This window comes from Benincasa hispida, chromosome 3, assembly GCF_027475165.1.
Source record: "Benincasa hispida cultivar pf3 chromosome 3, pf3_genome.v1.1, whole genome shotgun sequence".
NCBI classification, from domain to species: Eukaryota; Viridiplantae; Streptophyta; class Magnoliopsida; order Cucurbitales; family Cucurbitaceae; genus Benincasa; species Benincasa hispida.
The window spans coordinates 2,769,514-2,788,796 of NC_143480.1; positions in this window are offsets into that span (position 1 = coordinate 2,769,514).

Here is a 19,283-nt window from a genome sequence, read left to right on the forward strand (position 1 = left end):
CAGGCAGATCATAGGAATCTCACAGTGAAACCTAATAGAGAAGATCATAGGATATGTTGACACACGTTCTTCTCCCACTTACTATGAACACTTTCATTATTCACCTTGGTATTGATCCATGTAAAAACTTTCTAAAGGGACGCACGTAGGGCGACACGAAGCCGAGCATAGATCTCACTGTGTGAACTCTTAGGGACGAGAGTTAGAAACTGACCCTGAAGTGGATTTCCGAGAATCCTTATCAGTCTGAAAGTCAGAATCAGTGTATCCAGTAAGGACTAAATCCTTAGTTCCATACACGAGCATGTAGTTCGTCGTTCTCCAAAAATACTTGAGGATGTTCTTGACTGTGGTTCAGTGACCCTGGCATGGGTTAGACTAATACCTACTAACTATTCCTACAGCATAGCAGATGTCTGGCCTAGTGCAGAGCATCACATACATTAAACTGCCAACGGCATATGCATATGGGACCCGTCTCATGTCCTCAACCTCTTGAGGCGTCTTAGGACACATGTCCTTAAACAAAGTGACTCTATGCCTGAATGGTAATAGGCCTCTTTTGGAGTTCTGCATCGAGTACTTGAGCAAGATTTTGTCAATATACGATGCATGAGACAGCGCTAGCACTTTGTTCTTACGATCTCGAAAGATCTGTATAGAACAAAATGAGCCTCTCCCAAATCATTCATTTGGAATTGGGTCGGTAGCCAGTTCTTAACTGCAATCAGTAGACCTACATCATTCCCAATGAGTAGTATATCGTCTACATACAATACTAAGAAAGCTACTAAACCGTTTACTATTTTCTTATAAACACAAGGTTCATCAACATTTTGGTCAAAGCCATATGATTTGATCGCAGCATCAAATCGAATATTCCAAGATCGAGACGCCTGCTTCAACCCATAAATGGACCAATTCAGTTTGCAAACTTTTTGCTCTTGACCTTGGGCAACAAATCCTTCTCTTCCACCATGTAAATGGTCTCCTTAAGATTGCCATTCAAAAAATCCGTCTTGACGTCTATTTGCCGAATCTCATAATTATAATAAGCTACAATGGACAAGAGGATACAGATCAATTTTAACATGGAAATAGGTGAGAAAGTCTCCTCATAGTCGACTCCCTCCACCTAGGTATAACCCTTTGCCACAAGTTGAGCCTTGAAGGTTTGCACCTTCCCATCAACACCCGGTTTATGCTTATAGATCCATTTACAATCTATAGATCTTACCCCATCAGGCTGATCTACAAGATCCCATACCGAGTTGAAGTACATCGACTCCATCTCGAGATTCATGGCTTTGACCCATTCATCCTGGTCAACATCCTCCATTGCCTTTTTATAGGACAACAGATCCTCAACGTCGCCATCTGTCACCATAGCTAGGATTTTCGTGAAACCCAGATAGCGATCAGGCGAGTTTATAACCCTCCCACTGCGTCGAGGTTCCCTCAACTCTTGAGGTGGAATCGACCTACCAGATGAACTATCACCAACAACTCTGGTTGATGAAGTACGTCCTTCAACAACTCTTGTTGAAGTTTCAGTAGTTTCTTTGGAAAGCTCACTTAACAGGACTTAACTACGTGGGCTATGCTCCCTAATATGATCCTCCTCTAGGAAAGTAACGTTTGTGGAAACAAACACCTTGTTTTCGGACGGATTATAAAAGTAACCTCCTCGTGTACCTTTGGGGTAGCCTATAAAGAGGCACAATGTCGATCGTGATTTCAACTTCTTGGGATTTCCCTCAAGCACATGTGTTGGGCAACCTCATATGCGGAAGTGACGTAAACTAGCTTTACGACCGTTCCACAACTTCAGAGGTGTTCTTGCAACACTTTTAGAAGGAACATAGTTGAGAATGTATACCGTAGTCTCCACTGCAAAATCTCAAAACGAGTTCGGTAAGGAAGCATAATTCATCATCGAACAAACCATGTCCAACAAGGTTCTGTTTCTCCTCTCTTCTACACCATTTTGCTGAGGTGTACCTGGTGCCGTGAGTTGGGAAACGATTTCATATTCTAATAAATAGTCCTGGAACTCAGAATCCAAAATCTCTCCATCTCGATCTGATCGAAGTATTTTTATTCGTCTATCCAAAGCATTATCAACTTCAGCCTTAAATAATTTGAACTTTTCAAAACATTATGACTTTCGTTGCATCAGATAGACATACCCATATCTCGAGTAATCATCAGTAAAACTGATAAAGTACTCATAGCCTGATTGAGCTCACACATTCATTAGACCACAAAGTTCGGAATGTACTAATTCAAGAGGCTCTTTGGCTCGATAACCTTTTATAAGACTTTGCAAAAACCACATTTTTTTAACCAATTAGTTTTAGCAAAACAGATTCCAACTACCCTAAGTGAAAAAACTTCTATTTTGTAATGATGCCCCAGCAAGGCAAGACAAACGTCACCGGTGGGGTGATCAGATGTCCCTTCACTGGGATGAGATATTCTCAACCATTAGGCAGAACCAACTCTTGAATCTAAACCTAATAGCCACCATTTGTTCGGTCCAGAACAGTTAACCCTTAACAATCCCATGTAAGTGTAACCCCTCGTTTTCGGCTCTAGAGTCCCACCCTAATGCACCCACCGTCGGGAAAAAGCAGATTAGGACAAGAGACTAAGTAACCTTATCCTCTTACAAGAAATCAAATAAAGAAACGCGCAAAACAATCATCCTATGGGGGACACACCCAGGGTGCCACGAGGCGATGCGCAGAAACTTTATTCAATCTAACAAGAGAGACCGTGGGATATGTTGTCCCACTACCCGCTCCCACTTACTATGAACATTCTCTCCATCCACATTAATATTGTGATGCGTTGTAAATGTGATGAAATAATGGTGTATAATCGCGATGATGATTTATGCGTTGCACATGTAAGTTTTCCTAGTAAAACCCAAGTATAAATCTCACTAGGTTTCCTGGTAAGTCCAGGGCCGAACATAAGGACTACTGAGTTACTATGCGGCAGTAAATTTTGATTCCTTTGCGATGGAAAAAACAAGTAAGTTAGTTGGTATTTAGTTTAAGTATATGTCCTATGCGATGGTTCGAGTAAAGAGTTGATGAAATTGAGAGTTACAATGAGTATGCGATGAATAGGTTGAGAAGGGATTTGGCTAACACTTCCTAAGATTGCATTCAAGTTATGCGATCATGCTACACACACACAACAACATGTCATCTCTCAATGAAAATGCTATAGTTCCTATTTCTAGAACGCATGCGATGTATACGATAATGTCGATAGGACTTATGTCTAAGCCTCTATTCTTGTCTATGTGATGATGGATGATGCACACATACACAAGGTGACCGCATACTATCATGAATTATTTCTAGGGTGCATGCGATGCGTAATAGCAAATAAAACTTATGTCTAAGTTTCTATCTCTTGCTCATGCAGTTCTAATCTGACCCTCTCAAGCCTAGATTCTAACCTGACTTTCTCAAGTCTAGGTTCTTTCTTTAGACTACTCTCTCAAGTATCTCTAAAGGTTGAATGATGCATACATAAGAAAAGATGATCGCATAAAGTGAAGATCTTAGGTCATGCTAGCTAAATACTTCTCAACCCATTTGGAAATTTAGTTACTCATGCGAAATGTGAAGAGATTGAATAGATTTTGAGATGAGAATTCCATTTTATAAATAAAGTAAGAATACAAAACACAATGGAAAGTAGGGATAAGAAGCTTGGTAGCAATGTCCTACTTCCCGTGGCTTTTACACTATCTTTTTACTCCAACTCTGCCCAGAAGAATATCCTTGCTTTCACAAGTGTCGGACCTCTCTTCTTTTATAGCGCTTCTATGCAGTCTTTCGAGCTGTCCAAGAATGTCCTCTCGGCGTCTTCTTCCCTTCGCTCGCCTTCGTCTTCTAAGTATATGAATAATTACAGACTAGCGGCTATCTATTTGTATATGATCTATCTTCTATATGGCAAACTCCTTTAATGATGGTGGCCTTCAGTATTTATAGAGCTTAAGGTGAAGAAGCTTTTCTCTCTAATGATTGCAATGATGGGAGGTCATTAAATCTTCTGTCTGATGCATCGATTAATGGTCACCGAAAAGTTGAGTGTACTTGCTACAGTGTGTCGTTAACGGCTTGACAACTAAATTCGGATTCGATTGTCATCAGCTTTCCGTCCCATCATGATTTATTAAGCTTTCACCTTGATGCGTCATCTATATGCGGCCACCTTCTTGAGCAACTTCTGGCGAGCACATACGATCGCATGACTTTGCGGTCGCAATCTTTCAATGCGCATGAACGTCTAATTCCATGGATCGTAATTTAACTTGTGCCAACGCATTTTTCCTGCACAAAATGTGTAAATTAGCTGGTTTTATCCAATGGGCACATGCGATCGCAATATTCTCAGTTTAACGCTTTTGGACATGATTTTGTATATTTTTACCGTCGCATTCCCTCATTGTTTTACTTATTTGCGCTGTAATAACGTGCATTTCTACCCATTATCATATTGTTCTACCTAAACACCATCCTTTAGGGGGACACTCCCAGGGTGTCACGAGGCCGATGATAGATCTCATAGTGTGGACTATAAGGGAGAAATGCGAGAGGTGAAAATGAAGCATCAAATGCCCCAAGTACCTCCCACTGAATGTTCTACCTAGGGGTTTATTAACCTAGCCTATCCGACTACTGATAATGATCTAAATCATTTATTAAATTTGCTAAAAAAAAACTTTTATCTTTGAAATTAAAAAAAAAATCCAAGTAGTCACATTAAACTCTTTAATGAACTGGCCTTAACTTGCATGCATGCATCAAATCTATCTAGATCACCTTTCCAGATAGGTTCCCAGGTAGGGGTGTTCCATTGCCGTCACCTTAAATACCCCAGCCCAGACAGAACCCGCCTTAGACAAAAGGTCTATTATAGATAGATTTTCTACATATTAATCTTTACTAATTATTTTAGTTCTAATTTCATTTTATAACCATTTATAAAATAAACAACTAAAACACATATGCAACATAACAAAGTATTTATAACGCTTATAAATAGTACGTTAAATAGTTAAAGCATATATAAATATAACCCTTATATTATATGATGCATGAGCATGCAGTTATGTAAATTAAATCATGCTTCACTAAATCATAATACTTATAATAAAGAGAATATGCATGACCTAAGGTGGGATTTATCTATATGTGCATACCATATGACAAAAAAAAATATATCACATGTATAGAACCATGGATTAATGGACCGGGATGAACAAAAAAAAAAAAACCGAAATGAGAAAACAATCTATTTACATAATTCAGCTGAACAAATCGGTTCACAAGCAAACCAGGTCTGAACCACCGGGCGAAGCTCCCATCGTTTAGTAAACGCCTCCAGGTAAACGATCGTGTAGCACACACTAGACGATAGCATAAAAGCTAAACGATCGCATAGACAACAATGAGGCCGTGAAGCCTGATCATCTAAACGATCTCTTAGCACGCGAAAGGTAAACGATTTACCATGCAATTACTTCGTGATCGTATAGTCAGTAACTAAGCAATGAGGTTTTCTAAGCTATACGATCATCTAGTACGCACGCACGTTAAACGACAGTCGAGCATCCGATACACAGAGATCGTCTACCTCATCGTCTACACGACACGACCAACATTTGATCGGCTTCTTCCACGAAGAATAGTAACCCTTGCTCCGAACTTCATCACGAATGACTCAAGATTCAAACTAACTTTGAATTTAAAGACTCGAAAACAATTAATTGTGCCCAAAAACAAAGGGTCCTTTACAATTAACTAGAGAATTCAACAAATCAAGGTTACATCCTAGAAATTTCTATTAATATATACATCCACAAAAAAATTAACAATTAAAACAGAGTAGACATGCTGCACCCACCGTGAATGTAAATCCAATTCTTTTGTAGCAATGAATTGGAATATCAGAATCCGAGTGCTCTGATACCAATTGAAGGAACTCTTATTCAAGAGTACCTACGAGCGAAAACATATCTTTCCAATTCATTGTGACAGAATTACCACATAAATATTCAAACATACTAATATGAATTCATAATGCTAAAGAGATCAAGAGATCATACCAGTTGAAGACTTCTTCTTCACAGCGAGTCTAAAACCCAACCGTCTACTGATGCGTTATTTTATTGAATGGAAATATAAGTGATATGCGTTGATGGGATTGACTAAAGGATCGAGGTCACCGTGGCCATCTGCGCGGCCAACATGGTCATTATCTCCACAGGGACAATGGTTGTTTCAGTTTTCCTTCTATCGGCGCCTCGACCTTCATAACCATTTTCGATCCAATCATCCATAATCCGCAAGATGCGGTCGAGGATGACTTTGGCCTTCGTGTATGTCTTATCCATAAAACCTCCTGCTGTAGAGGCTTCAGCAACAGCCTGTGTTGCTCTGTTCAGGCCATTGTAAAATGTTTCCATCAAGACGTAATCGGGAATTCCGATATGCGGGCAATTTTTCACCAGTCTCCTAAATCACACGTAGGCGGTGCTCAGGGTCTCATTCTCCTTCTATTCAAAGTTTAACATATCCTTTCGTCACCTTGCGTTGACGGCAGGTGGGAAGAACTTCTTCATAAACCGCTCCACCAATTGCTCCCATGAAGTGATCTCATTTGGCTCCAGTGAGTAAGACCACCTCTTAGCCTCGTCCCTCAAGGTGTAAGGGAACAGATACAATCTTATATTTTCTAGGGTCACGCCAGGTAAGGAAAAATTGCCACACATCTCAACAAAGCTGCTCAGATGGGCATGTGGGTCTTCACCTTACAGACCCTTGAACTACCCGACATTTTGAATCATTTGCAACATGACCGACTTAATCTTAAAACGTGCGTTCTCCTCCACAGTCAGCCTCGAGATTCAAGGTGAAAAATCATACAATTTGGGTGCTACATAGTTACGCATCGGGACGTTGTGGTCAGCCACCAGGAAAACAGGATCCTGAGCCGATTGAACATCCCCTTGGTTTGCAACTGGCACCGCGTTATCGTTGTTGTCCACCATGCTGGCTGCCTTTTTTCGCCAAATTCGGTTCTGATGTACCCTTATGTGGAAAGTTTGCTCGATCTCAGGGTCAGCTACGAATTCCGGTTCAACACCAGGACTCATAAACCGTCAGGCTGCTCTCCACGTTGAACAACCCGTACAATGAGATCTGTCCTGCAAAATACTAGAAACACACTGAAACAATAAACCATTAACCATAGTTTGCGACAACGGCGCCATAAACTTGTTGACTTACTTTGGATGCTAAAGACGTATGATGTTCTATGCTCATGATGATGCGATACTACGTCTAAATATGCCTTAATTATAGATGTTCATGTAGTATGCCATGCGCTGTCACAAGTTTCCTTACGATGGAACCAAGTGTAATTCCACCACAACTTTCTCGGTGTGATTCGAGGTCAAACACGGAGACCAGTTTAGGTTATTGTGGTACATTCATGATATATGCGACCAAGTTTTCAATCTTTAAAAGTGTGTGTACAGGTATATAAATTGCAATAAAATAAAGGAAAGTAGTAAAGATGCGATAATAACAGAAAAATACAGTAAACCTAAGCTAGATGATACAAGATAAAGGCTTCATGTACAAGATGTTAGGGTCAAGGCTGGCTATGAAAGTTATGCAAAGACGTGGGAAGCGACGACAAGTCTTATGAATAGAATAGAAAGAGAGAGACAAATAATATAAACAACGCAAATTCTTAATTGCATTGAAGCTACAAATACTGTTATGTTCTTCTCTTAGTGTATACCTCACAGTGATCGGCCGCGCTCCTACATGTCTGTGGTGAAATAGAGACTAGCGTAATGAATGTAAGGTTGCTTCCATGTCTAGAAGTACTACTCACTTTAGTTAACGTATTCTTCTGACCTTCTCTCGATAGATCATAATGGCATCTTCACTTCTGCTCTCACAGGTGAAGATGCCGTCTAGCATGTCTTAGCTAAACACATTTTATATCTCTAATACAGACTAAGTACTTGGTCAATTCACATTGCTTATCAGGGAATTAAGAAGATATCATGAAGAAAGTGATTGACAGGTGAACGGAAATAGACAGAAAATGATATATGAAAGCTATCGAAACCTTCAATATCTCTATTAAGCGTTTGATACATGGTGTGTGAATGAAGAGATAAAGAGAACGTGAAATACAATGATGAAAGAGATAGAACAGATACAAATAAATGCTAATGTCTTGGCACTGATTCGATGGAGATCTGCTTCCAGATAGGATGGATTTGATGGTAGGAAGAGCTTCCCTCTTAGGCTTGCTCCACCGGTAGCAAGGATCTTTGCACAGAGCTTTCAATCGGGTGTTTGACAGTTTAGATCTGAGATTCACCTCTCGGTCTTATCTCGTCTTCTTTCCGGATTTCTTCTCTTAAGCACCCAGCTCAGCCTTTTCTATCAACAGTTTTGCAGCATTTACCCCGAATCTTGTAGCATACTTTTTTCTGAAATCAATGGGGTGTTTATAGGTACAGATCTTTGACTCCGACCTTGTGGTCCCAACTCGATCGTTATGGTAATTTCAAAGATGGAGGGATATTATTCCTTCTGTTATGCAATCAAACCGTCAATTCTGCACTACCGTTAATTGTACACGTGTCTCAACCCTCCGCTTTTGCATTGCTCATCTGCATCTTTCGATCTTAGGTTCGCATGCAGTGTTGCTTTTATTACCGCATGTGGTTGAAACACGGCTCTGGACCGACTGTCGCATTGTGCCGTCATTACGGTAATCGTCTGTTCATTGTTGATTGACGGGTGCAGTGTGACAGAGATGCGTTGATCAGTTCCCTGTGAGCCTTTAGCGCAAGCAGTGACTTGGTCTCCTGTAAAACATAGTAAAATTCGGCTTGTCTTCCATCTTTATGGTGTTAGTGGGCGTAATTGCAAGCATTTATAATTATTGTAATACTGGGCTAATTTTCATACAATAGGTTCATATTTACTAAATTTTGGCCGCAATATCTAGATAAGGTGGCATAAATAACTTGTATTTCTATGGGTGTCATACGAACATCCAACTCCGAGCAAGATCCTTTCACAACTAAACTCTTATTAGGTTGGGATAGTTTTGAGGTTTTCCCCTTGCACTGACATTGGAGTTTCGCAAAAAAACAATTTTTTTAAAAATGAAAATGGACACATTTTTTAAAATACAGCATAATCTTGATCTCATCTGCTTAGACCTTCCCCACCCCCAAATTTATAGATGAGCAAGATCCTCATTGCGTTGTTTGGAGAGACTTAGACAAACACTTAGAAGAAATTTTCAAAAAGAAGGTTTGAGCATTACTTTGAAAGATAAAAGGTAAAGTATTGCTAAACTAAGAATTAATTAAGTGTTAGTCAGAATTTACTAAGTATGGAAAATGTTTCTAAGTGGAAACATATAATACATCATAGCAACGCAATGAAGATCGTAACAATAAGAGATTAAGAACATTACAAAAATTAGTAAAGGAAGATAAAGAAAGAGGCACAGGCAAAAAGTGGAGTGAATATATACTCTGATTGTATTGACTATTAACAAAGTATACAAATAAATTACAAATGAATGCATTACAAAATTTTCAATTGCCTGTATAAGAGTCAAAGAATTTTGATTACTTTACAAATAATAAATGAATTGAATACAATTAAAGAATGACCGCATAAAAAAAAATCTTATTGGAAGAAAGTTTAAACATTAAGGTTGAAGAGCAGGGGGATCTGGCGGATTTTGAGGTGGTGCAGGAGGCGCTTCTTCAAAATTTAAGTGTTGCCGGAGATGTATGGGCACCATTGGACCATGAAGATATGCGATAAGAAAGTTGAAGTACTCTTGATTACGCTCTGCAATCATTCTTTGGTGCATATGAACTTTATAAATGTTGCGCTGCATGTTGATCAGCGCCTCTCTTGATGTGGCAACACTACGTTGAATCTCATCAATGCGCTCCATTACTACCTCAAATCGTTGATTGAAGAAGTGATGCTATTGAGAGATAAGCTCTTGTTGTTGAGATAAGAGGGTTCTCATTTCAGCTAACTCAGTAGCCATGGAGGTGGAGGATGGTTGTGCCTGCGATGTCTCACCAGCACCGTTTTGGGGTTGGGCAGATGTGCCTTCACCTAAATCGTGTAGGTCATCAACTTACGGCAGTGGCATGGTGGGTTGCGGTGATAAGGCCGTGGACTTCTGGCATGGGCTCCTCATCAACATCTACACCCATAGACAGGCATAGACTTGAAACGATCTAAGGAAAGAAGTACTGCCCCCGTATATGCCCCACCAATGCTCTGATCTACCTCACGATCAATTGTCCCATGTCGATAGGAATGCCGCAAACAATACAGTATGTGGCCATGACTCAATCCCTTGATACAGTTTTGTCGTGCGTTGTTGAGATCAGCCGCTTCTTAACCAAGTAAACTCAGAGCCTTCCCTCCGGTTGCACGGACTTGGACTTTAAGGTATGGATGCCTTTGGGTGAGACTGACCATCTTGTACCTAGTTGTGCTAGTAACTTTAACGCGTCCTCAATCTGCTCTTTTGTGGGATCATCAATAATCTTGTTCCCTGGTGCATTAGTGTTGTCCTTCATTTGATAAATTTCGTTGATGTCCCTTGTGTTGAAGGATACTATCTCTCCCTTAAAGGTCACCGCATCCCTATTTTCGTGTAAGGGTCCGTAGTAAAAGTTTCGCACTACCTGAGGCACTATGATGGATGGGCACTGGCAGAATGTGTCCCACCCATGCTCCACAATTACGCTCGTGATGAGGTTAGGTAGTGGGGTCGACGCAGGGTAGAAGCCCATCTCGATCACCATGTCATCGTTTTCTTTTCTTTTTTATGACCGCTTCTTGGTGATGCAGGCTCACTGCTTTCTGCTACATCCTTGCCTTTTGCCAGCACAAGGCGGGCTGTTTGCCTTTATCTATTTTCCCACTCCAGGCGCTGTTCTTCTTTCTCGTGTTCGACGAGTTCTTTGCCCTTGCTCTTATATAAACGCCGTTTGTTGGCTTCACGCTTCCTCCTTCTTTCTTTCTCATCTCTTCTTTTTCTTCTTCTCTCTCTTCTCTCTCAAACTCTTCTTCGAATTGCTCAGAGGTCAGCAATAGGTGTTGTTCCTCCTCGCGCTTCCGGATCTCTTCAAGTCTGGCAAGCTCATTGTTGCGTTGCATCTCCTCAAACTCCAATCTTCTTCTTCTATTCCCCTCTGGGATGATGAGCTTGCCCCTCTCTATCTTTTCTTGCTTCTCTTCTTTTTCTTTTCTTTTTCTCTCTTCCTCTTCCAACGCCAAAACTAACATTTGAGTCAATGTTGGACCCTTGCGGCGCATTCTCCCTACAACGCTGCTTTAGGGGGGTTCCCTCTACTTCTTCTCCTTCATCTGTCACAACCAATTGTGTTGCTTCAGGTTGCGCCGGTTCCATCAACTGTGCCGTTTCACCCCTATCCTCCCTTACGGAGGTTTATTCTCCATCCTTCTCAGGGCTCGCAGCCCTCTGCCTTGCTTCTTCTTCTTCTCTCAGGCGCCTCTTTTCACGTCGGCGCAATCTTCTCTCCTCTTTCTCTTTCTTCTTCCTCTCCTTCTTGGCCTCTTCATCTTCATCTTCATCCTTTTTCTCTTTGTTCTTTCTTGCCTTGCGATGATGTGAAGACTCCGCCTCTCCAGCCTTTTTTCCCTTCTTCTTCTTCTTCTTCTTCTTATCTTCCTTCTCAGCCTCTTCTGGCTGCTTCTCTCTCTTCTTATCTTCCTTCTCGGCCTCTTCTGGTCGCGCATCCCCTTACAATCTCCTCCATCACAATGTCAGGGGTCACTAATGCAACGTCCTCTTCCTTGGCCTTCTCGACTGCGATCTCTTCTTCTTCTCTTCTTGGAGGTTCGTCATAAATTTTTGCAATGACAGTTGCCTTCTGAGTCTCCGGGACTAGAACATTATTCTCCTTTTCTTCTTCTTCAACCACCACTTCTCCCACCACCACTACTCCATCCTTCACTGGTTCATCCGCCACTACCGTCGCCTCCTCCTCCGTAGGCAGTGATTGGTTTACAACCCCTGCCTCGGGAAATCCACCTCCTTGCTCCAAGGTAGTTAGGATGTTGCCAAACACCTCCGTATCATCTCGTCTCTTCCTTTCGTTTTCACTGGAGACCTGTGTTGGCGAAGGCATGCTTTTGGTGTTTCCTCCTCTTTTGAACAATGGAGGCCTACCGGCCAAAGGATTTCTCCAGGCTCTTCCGGCGAGTCTGGGGACAGTGTGGGCTTGGACGGCAAGCCTGCGACTAGCAGCCAGGAATGCTGCCTCTCGCATGGCTACTTGATCAGGGGTGGAAGGTGAAGCGGATTGGTTTGGGGCTTGGTCAGCCATGGATATGAGCTTGGAAAGGTCTGGTAAAAACTCGAGCTGCTGGAGAGAAAGAAAGGTTTGGGATGCAAGACGCTTAGGGTTTCTAGTTTGCCAAAGTGAGGTAAAGGGTTTCTAATGAAGGAGGAGGTGGTATTTATAGGTTGGGCCGTGGTGGGGCCCAATGCGATTTTCACGGCAACTAGCCTCGAGCAGCTCAACAGGCGCGTCGTTTCACCTCCCTCATTTATGGAATTTCAGAAAAAGTGTCCTTTCGTCTGCCAAGTCATAATTGCTTGGGAATACGAATCGATTGGACTTCTTCCCAAATTGCCAAATGAATTTTTCTTTAATATTTTATTTGAATGGATGCATCAAAAATAATAACGTATTATGCTCACCAACGCAACTGTATCTTTGCAGAGGACGGGCAACAGCGCATAAGTCCCCGTAACCCCTTAACTAACACATTTCTGGAGAATACCTCAACATAGTGCATTTGGCTAAGGATGGGCAAAGGACACATGCGAGCGCAACACACCCCTCAACTTAATCCAATTGAGTAAGGTGAACACAAAGCATTCCTAATTTGTTTGGGATGCGTCCATTGTCGTCTTGCTTTCTTGTTGTTAATTGTTTTATTATTTTTATTTTACAATTTTCATCAGCGCAAGTGTTGTGTCTTGCGCCAATAGATTTTCTTTTATTACTCAATCATTCACAATTTAAAGTAGAATGCACTGACTAAAAAATCACAGAATTAAAGGCGAGACAGAATTAAATGCAGAGAAGTGAATGAGGAAATAAATTCATAAAGTCAAGATTGAATTAAATGAAGAATGGAAGACAGAATTCAGAATTTAAAGAGACAGAAATTCAATAAAGCATTAAACATAGTACTGAGATATGGATCGAAAGTTGCGTTGTCCTGGGTGATCCCAATCCACATCTTCGCAGGCAGTCAGGCGTGCCTGCTCAATGTCTTAAGGACATTGCTCCTTATCTGTAGATCCCGGGGCTTCTGAATTGTTGGACAATGTTCCCGGTGTTCGACTTCTTAGCTCAGAGGCCAGCTGGCCCACTTGGATCTCCAGATTCCTTATAGAAAACGCTTACGCTTGCATCACTGCATCATTTTTATCCATATACTGCTTCAACAACGTCTCTAACGAGCTTTCCGAGGTGTTAAATGATGATGGTTGCTGGTTCTGCGGTCTTGATTGCCCTTGATTGTGGTGAAAATGGGGATTTCCTCTACTGCCCCTTTGATGGTTCACTGGCCCCCCTAGGATGGGATTGCCGCCCCAACCGAAGTTAGGATGACTTCTCCAACCCGGATTATAGGTATTGCTGAAGGGGTTGTTCTGGATAGCACACGCTTGCTGAAGATTCAATGGACACCCATCAGCTCTGTAATCCCCTCCACAATTGACGCAGCTGATTGCGGCCACTTGAGCCGATACAGCGGTTTGTGCTGATTGTGGGGCAATGGCTCCGTGGTTGATTGCCATTGACTGAAGGATCGAGGTCACCGTGGCCAACGTGGTCATTGTCTCTGCAGGGACAATGGTTGTTTCAGTTTTCCTTCTATCGGCGCCTCGGCTTTCATAACCATCATCGATCCAATCATCCATATTCCGCGAGATGCGATCGAAGATGACTTTGGCCTTCATGTATGTATTATCCATAAAACCTCCTACTGTAGAGGCATCAGCAATAGCCTACGTTGCTCTATTCAGACCATTGTAAAATGTTTCCATTAAGACGCAATCGGGAATCCCGATAAGCGGGCAATTTTTCACCAGTCTCTTGAATCGCACCCAGGCAATGCTCAAGGTCTCATTCTTCTTCTGTTTAAAGTTCAACACATCCTTTTGTCGCCTTGTGTTTACGGCAGGTGTAAAGAACTTCTTCATGAACTGCTCCACCAATTGCTCCCATGAAGTGATCTCATTTGGCTCTAGTGAGTAAGCCCACCTCTTAGCCTCGTCCCTCAAGGTGTAAGGGAACAGATACAATCTTATATTTTCTGGGGTCATGCCAGGTAAGGAAAAATTGCCGCACATCTCGACAAAGCTGGTCAGATGGGCATGTGGGTCTTCACCTTACAGACCCTCGAATTGCCCGACATTTTGAATCATCTGCAACATGACCGGCTTAATCTTAAAACATGCATTCTTCTCCATAGTCGGCCTCGAGATTCCAGGCGAAAAATCATACAATTTGGGTGCTGCATAGTTACGCATCGGGATGTTGTGGTCAGCCACTAGGAAAACAGGATCCTGAGTCGATCGAACATCCCCTTGGTTTGCAATTGGCACCACGTTATCGTTGTTGTCTGCCATGTTGGCTGCCTTTTTTCACCGAATTCGGTTCTGATGTACCCTTGCGGGGAAATTTCGCTCGATCTCAGGGTCAGCTACGAATTTCGGTTCAACACCAAGACTCAAAAACTGTCAAGCTGCTCTCCACATTGAACAGCCAGTACAATGAGATTTGTCCTGTAAAATACCAGAAACACACTCAAACAATAAACCGTTAACCATAGTCTGCGGCAACTGTGCCATAAACTTGTTGACTTACTTTGGATGCTAAAGACGTATGATGTTCTATGCTCATGATGATGCGATACTACTTCTAAATATGCGTTAATTATAGATGTTCATGTAGTATGTCATGCACTGTCACAAGTTTCCTTTCGACGTAACCAAGTGTAATTCCACCACAAGTTTCTCGATGTGATCTGAGGTCGAACACGAGGACTGGTTTAGGTTATTGTGGTATGTTCATGATATATGCGACCAGGTTTTCAATCTTTAAAAGTGTGTGTGTACAGGTATATAAATTGTAATAAAATAAAGGAAAGTAGTAAAGATGCGATAATAACATAAAAATACAATAAACCTAAGCTAGATGATACAAGATACAGGCTTCATGTACAAGATGCTGGGGTCAAGGCTGAGTGTGAAAGTTATGCAAAGACGTGGGATACGGCGGCAAGTCTTATGAATAAAATAGAAAGAGAGAGACAAATAATATAAACAATGCAAGTTCTTAATTGCATTGAAGCTACAAATATTGTTTCGCTCTTCTCTTAGTGTACACCTCTTAGTGATCAGTCACGCTCCCATATGTCTGTGGTGAAATAGAGACTAGCATAATGAATGCAAGGTTACTTCCATGTCTGGAAGTACTACTCGCTTTATTTAACGCATTCTTCTGACCTTCTCTCGATAGATCAGAATGGCATCTTCACTTCTGCTCTCACATGTGAAGATGCCGTCTAGCATGCCTTAGCTAAACGTATTTTATATCTCTAATACAGACTAAGTACTTTGTCAATTCACATTGCTTATCAGGGAATTAAGAAGATATCATGAAGAAAGTGATTGACGGATGAACGTAAATAGACAGAAAATAATATATGAAAGCTATCAAAACCTTTAATATCTCTATTAAGCGTTTGATTCATGGTGTGTGAATGAAGAGATAAAGAGAACGTGAAATACAACGATGAAAGAGATAGAACAGATACAAATAAGTGCCAATGTCTTAGCACTGATTCGATGGAGATATGCTTGCCGGATAGGATGGATTTGATGGTAGAAAGAGCTTCCCTCTCAGGCTTGCTCCACCGATAGCAGAGATCTTTGCACAGAGCTTTCAATCGGGTATTTCGTAGATTAGATCTGAGATTCACCTCTCGGCCTTATCTCGTCTTCTTCCCGGATTTCTTCTCTTAAGCACTCAGCCCAGCCTTTTCTCTCAACACTTTTGCAGCATTTACCCCCTATCCCGTAGAATACTTTTTTTCTGAAATCAATGGGATATTTATAGGTACAGATCTTTGACTCCGGCTTTGTGGTTCCCACTCGATCGTTATGGTAATTTCGAAGATGGAGGGATATTATTCCTTCTGTTATGCAATCAGACCTTCAATTCTGGACAACCGTTAGTTGTACATGTGTCTCAACCCTCCGCTTTTGCATTGCTCAGCTGCATCTTTCGATCTTAGGTTCGCATGCGGTGTTGCTTTTATTACCGCATGCGGTTGAAACACAGCTCTAGACCGAATGTCGCATTGCGTCGTCATTGCGGTATTCGTCTCTTCATTGTTGATTGACGGGTGCAGTGTGACAGAGATGCGTTGATTAGTTCCCCTTGAGCCTTTAGCGCAAGTGGTGACTTGGTCTCCTGCAAAACAGAGTAAAATTCAGCTTGTCTTCTATCTTTATGATGTTAGTGGGCGTAATTGCAAGCATTTATAATTATTGTAATACTAGGCTAATTTTCATACAATAGGTGCATATTTACTAAATTTTGGCCGCAATATCTAGATAAGGTGGCATAAATAACTTGTATTTCTACAAGTTATCAGTTGTGCACTCAAGTTTCCCTAGCGAAATTCAAGTGTAAATTCCCTTGAGTTTCCTGGTAAGTCCAGAGTTGAACACAAGGACTTGTGAAAATAGATTGCCTTGGTAATTTTGATGAAAACATGCAATAACCGGGTAAATAAATGAAGTATTTGGTTTGTTGTTTGCGTTGATGAAAAAGAAATAAATAAATGTGGCAGATTTGAGAAAGATAGTTGTGTTGATAGATGCAACGAGTATGCAATGAACGGGTTGAGATGATCTTTAGCTAGCGTTACTCGGGAATGCATCAGACTATGCGATCATGTTACAACCATACACAGCAAGTCATTTTCCAATGTAAATGTGATGCTCCTAATCTAGGACGCATGTGTTGAATGAAAAGTGTCCATAGAGCTTATCCCTAAGTCTCTACTCTTTTCCTATGCGTTGATGCAAAATGCATGAAAGCAAGGTGACCACATACAATCATATATTATCGCTAAGATGCATGCGATTCGTTAATAACAAATAGTACTCATTCCTAAGCGCCTATCTCTCATTTATGCATTCTAATCTGGTTCTTCCAAACCTAGATTCTAACCTGACCTTCCCAAGTCTAGATCCTGTCCTTAGACTACCCTCCCGAGTATCTCTAATAGACGAATGAAGCATATGTAAACGAGATAATCGCAAAGAATGAAGATTCCCTAGTTGTGCTAGCTAAATGCTTCTCAACCCATTCAACTGATTTAGCTACTCATGCGTGAATCACAGAGAGTGAACAAATATAGAGAGAGAAATTCCATTCTTATAAATGAGTTGAGTACAAAATGCCAATGGAAGTTTAAGGTAGAGAGCCTGATAGCAATTCCTTGCTGACCGAGGCTTTTTACACTGGAATCTCTATTCTGATCTAAAGATATTCCCGCTTCCGCAGGCGTCGGCCCTCTCTCTGTCTTTGGAGCTTCCGGCGCTCTCTCAAGATTATCGGAACGATCTACCGGCACAACTTTCTCCTTCGTGTCCGCCTTAAGATGAAAGAAAACTCAAAACGAAAACATGCGAACTGGAACAAAATATTGTTTGGTGAACCCCTTCTCTGAAGAATGCACTTGGTATTTATAGAGCATCCATGGTGAAAGGCGGCTTCTCTCTCCCGGTTGTACAGATGGGACAGCTTTAATTCCTGATTGACGCGCCAAATAATTATCACCGATAAAGCTGAATATACTTTATGACCGTTATCGGCTGTCAACTTAATTTGGATTCGACTGTCATCAGCTTTCTGTCCCATCGCTCTTAATTGGCATCTCACCCAGATGCGCCCACCATGTTGCACTGACCAAGTTGCGGCGATCCTTCTCAGGCGAATGTTTGCGAGCACGATCAACGCAAAGCCTTGCAGTGAAGTTGCGCTCGACCGATGATTTCCTATGATCGCAATCTTGCATTGCGTTAACACATATTCTACACAAGAATACAGAAATTAATAGTTCTAATGCGCTGAACGCATGCGACCGTAATATTATAGAATTTATGCTTAATGGACGCAATTTAACACAGTACATCAATGCAATCCAACATTGTTTAAGAACTTAGCACTATGATAACGTGCATTTCTGCCCATTATCATCTACCTCGAACAATCACCACTCGAACAGATGGAAATGGAGATGACACCACCACTCAAAGCCCTCAGTATTCTTGGAGTGAGAATCCAAAGTGTGGGCTTTGTTCGGATTTAGTAGAGGGGAGGAGGAATAGAGACGATACACAATGATCAAGCAAGTGGGAGATGAGCTTGTCTATCACATAGACAAGATGCTTGACCATTTAGGTGAAGTATACGGTCGTGTAGGAAAAAGTAAGCGATTGTCTAAACGATCGTGTAGAAAAAGGGTAAGCAATCATCTAAACGATCATGTAGGAAAAGGGTAAGCGATCATCTAAATGATTGTGTAGGAAAAACTAAGTGATCGTCTATACATTGTTTAGTAGATATCGGAAGCTAAACGATCGCTTAGGAAAAGGTAAACAATCATTTAGTAAATAGCACGCAAAGGTGTAATCGGTAAGCGATCGCTTAGCCATATCGTATACGTAAGCGATCGTGCAGGCACTATCATATAGCCACAAATTTTCTAAGCGAAGACACACTCTTTAACACAATGTCCGCGCATCTCATGCTTAACACACTGTGAACTATTTATGTATCTCAAAGTGATCTTTCAACACAGTCATCCGTTATTAAAACATACGAGACGCCATCTCATTTCCCTTTTAACCGTCTAATGAATGTGATCTCATCATATTCATAACACATAAATTAATATCATATATTAATTATAGTATTTTTCCTCCACTTGATATAAATCATATTTATATCCAATTTCCTCCAAATTAATGTATCTCATACACAAAATTAATTATATCATATATAATTAACTAGTTTAATTATATCATATATAATCGATCTCCGTCTTGTCAAT